The sequence below is a fragment of the Bison bison genome, unplaced genomic scaffold, assembly GCF_000754665.1.
Source record: "Bison bison bison isolate TAMUID 2011002044 unplaced genomic scaffold, Bison_UMD1.0 scf7180017864295, whole genome shotgun sequence".
Taxonomy (NCBI): domain Eukaryota; kingdom Metazoa; phylum Chordata; class Mammalia; order Artiodactyla; family Bovidae; genus Bison; species Bison bison.
Genome location: NW_011494867.1, coordinates 11,115,193 through 11,119,015, shown reverse-complemented (window position 1 = coordinate 11,119,015; position 3,823 = coordinate 11,115,193).

Below are 3,823 nucleotides of genomic sequence, written 5' to 3'. Positions count from 1 at the left end.
GGTGAGGACTGGAGGGCTGTGAATGGGACAGTCTCTCCCCTCCCCAAGCAGCACTGCTCCCCCGCTTCCTTGACAGCTTGTGGAGACCCTCTGGGCCCCAAACCCTCCAACACAGCGTGTGACTGGTGGTGCTCTAGCGGTGAGGGGAGGTCACACCACGGTGACGAGGAAGGCCTGGCTTCTCAGATCTGCTCAGGGGCTGCTGGGAGGCCAGTCTGCAGAGTGCCCTCTCTCCTTTCTGCTGCTCTGGCTGGAGGCTCCCAAGCACCCTGTCCACAGGTCTCCTGGGCTGAAGACCCCCGCTGAGCCCTGGGCTGCCCTGATGTCCTTCCAGGCACAGGAGGTGTCCGGGGCAACCACTATCGTCTCACCCTTCCTCCTCTGGTCCCCTCCCTGGCGCGGCCCCCGTGCTGCCTCCACCACCATTGTCGCCCACGCCACCCTTTGCTGACAGCTAGAAGGGGCATAGGCGGTGAGGCTGTGCAGACAGAACCACTCCCACCCTGCTCTGGCAACCTCTCCGAGTCACTCCCTCCCCAGCAGCTCCACGGGCTTGGCATTTGGGCAGATGGCTCCCTTTAGGAATGCGTATGGTCCCCCGTCCCCAGAAACTGTCTGAGGACTTGCGGTTCTTCATCGGTTCTCCCAACCCTGATGCGTTCCATGAGTGTGTCTGGAGCCCCTGCCCTGAGCTGGGCCCTGCCCCAGGCTGAGAAAGTGAGGCCAGCAGGGCAGACTGGTCCCTGCCCTCGGGAGCTTCCCTGCTAGGGATACCCGGTCATTGCACCCACCAACCCATGGCAGCCTACAGTGTGCCTGGCAGACGGACACATGCTCAAAGCCATGGGAGCCTGGAAGAGTTAACTGGACAAGGGAGGTGGAAGCTCATGAGGAGGAGCCACTCTACAGGGCTGGCCCCTTTTCCCTGGGCAGAAAACCAGACCAGCTTCCTTGGCACTTCACCTGGCTGCCAAGAAAATGATGTCCAAGTGGGTGCTCTCTCTTTTAAAAAAACAAAAGCTCACTTTATCTTGGAAAATTTCAAACACATACAAAAGTAGAATAGTATAATAAGCCTTCACGTATGCATCACTTAGCTTCAACAATTATCAACATTTTCCATTGTTTTCATCTCCACCAGCCCCTCCCGTTCTCACTCTGCCACCTTTTTATTTTCCTTGTCTTTGTCTTTTTTTGGCCACACCACGAGGCTTGTGGTATCTTAGTGCCCTGACCAAGGATCAAACCCACGGTGCAAGAGCAGAGCCCTAACCACTGGACAGCCAGGGAATTCCCATTATTTCCCTCGTCTTTGAAAAACCTCATCTTCATACTAATTCACTCACAAATACTTTTTCACATGGATCACTAACAGATAAGGGCTTTAAAAACACAATGACACCACTATCACATCTCTTAATATTGGCAGCGAGTTCTTAATATTATCTAACACCCAGACTGTGTTCAATTTTCTATTATCTCGCAAATATCTTTTTCTAGTTGGTTTGTTCACATCAGGACCCATCCAGGCTTTGCACAGATTTGGAGTAGGTTCATCTCTATCTGAAGTGTCTGTCCTTCCAAGTGGGCTTGGATGCTCGAGTGGAGATTCTCTACCGCAGGGGCCCCCAACCTCTGGGATCTAATGCCTGATGATCTGAGGTGGGGCTGACGTAATAATAATAATGGAAATAAAGTTGCACAATAAATATTGTGTCCTTGAATCATCCTGAAACCATCCCCACCCCCGTCCGTGGAAAAACTGCCTTCCACAAAACCAGTTCCTGATGCCAAAAAGGTTAGGGACAGCTGCTCTATGGTATCAGTCAATTACCATCACCTGGGAGTTTTTACAAACCACCCCTACCTGGGCCCTACCTGGACCAATTAGGTCAGGGTCCCTGGGGTGAACCAGGACCTGAGTGTTTGCTTCATTCATTTGTATTTATTTATGTATCAGTTAAGCTCCACCCACCCCACCCCGCCTTGGGGATCCTGGCCTGCTGCCAGAGTTAGGAATCCCTGGAATACTCTTGGGGGTTCTCACTAGCAGTTGTGCCCCCGGGGTGTCCCCTGGCAATGTCTGGAGATGCTTTTGGTTGTCACCACTTGGGCAGGGGGGCTATGCACTGGCATTTAGTGGATGGCAGCCAGGACATCCTGCAGCCCGCGTGGCACAGAGTTAACCAGCCCCGAACATCAAAGTGCTGACATTGAGAAACTCTGATACTGGAGCACCAACCTCTCTGGTCTCAAGGGGCAGAGGCCTCCTGGGGGAGGAAGAAAATTAAACTGGATTCTTTCCATTCCTCATCTCAGCCCCTTACAGTTGATGAAATGCATCCCCCTGGGCCTCCTCTCATTAGCCCTGCATCCCCTCCCCCAGTGCTGTGTGGGTCTAAACTCTCCCGGGAGACTGGCCGCTCCCATCTCTGGTTGGGGCAGGAATGCATCTCTCACCTGCTGGGCGACCTCTGTCCTTCCCTCTGCCTCAGGCCTCACTCCTGGGAAATGGAAAGAGCAGGGCTGTCCCGAACCAGTGGTGACCTTCAGCCATCTGCACAGTTACCCCGTTCACTGCAGTACCCGGTGCCCAACACAGAGCAGGTGCTCAAAAAGTGTTTGTAGAAATGAATGGATCCCCATTTCTCCTTGTGGAAACCGGGGCGCCGAGAAAGTGGGTCTCACAACCAGCTTTTGGCCTCAAGGCTTTTCAGCCTTGTCCTTGCTTCTGTGTAAAGAATGTGTGTGCCTGCCTCCCCTAGGGGTTCCCCGCTCCTTTGCTGCCACCGTCTCAGGAGACGATGGGGAGCAAGGCTGTCCCACAGCTCTCCAGGGAGGAACAAGGGCACAGGACACTCCCAGCCCACCTTCCCTCCTGAGGCTGGGGTGGGGGCCATCCTCCCCCACCTTCCTCTGTTTGTGGGGAGGCATGATACATGTCCTATCATTTTGGACTGGATATGGTCTGGGCACCCAACATTTTGCAATATTTTTGGGAATGACTCAAAAGAGAACACAGCTGGAGAGCTGACTCAATGTCCTGCGTTCACTGAAGGCATGTCATTGTCCTGCTCGGAGGCTCAGTTCCCTTCCTCTGTTTCCAGAAGGACACAGACCACAAGGCGTGGAGACCTTTTGATCGTTAGACGGAGCCGGCCTGACAGGCTGGTGACAATGACGTGAAAAACACTTGGTGGGGGTGGCTTTGTCCCTCCTGGCACGGTAGGTGCCCGTGGAGGCCTCCTCTCTGTGGGAGGCCTCCGGAGAAACCCATCTGGGTACAAGGCCCCGTGCACCCACAGGCGGGGAACTGGGCAATTCCTAACAGCTGGGCGTCCTCAAAAAACCTGCCACCCCCAGCCGGCCACACCGCTAGCTCAGCCCCACACGTGGGGTGCAAAAGCATGTGTGGAGAGCCAGAGGGCCAAACGTTAACAGCGGGGCAGCTGTCCCTTTGATCACGCGGGTCATCCGAAGCCCCGGAGGCCAGCGACTAGATGGGGGGGAGTGGGGGAGGGGCGCGCAGCTAGCACGTCCCCAGGACCCGGGGCAGGCGGGGAGATGGTGGAGCCTCCCTTCTCCCCGTTCCCCTTCTCCGCGGCTCGGCGGTGGGGCTCACTCAAGCACGGCCATGCGGTGTGGGGGAACCCCAAGGTCCCACTTCCACCAACCAGGGCTGGGGATGCACAGCCGCAGGGGGCCTGGCACCCAGCCTCGGGGAGGGGCGCACGGTGGAGAGTCCCGCGGCCCGAACTTTCCCCGGGATCCCCCTTCAGCCTCCCCCACCGGCCGGGCGAGAGGAAGCTAAGGAGAGCGGAGT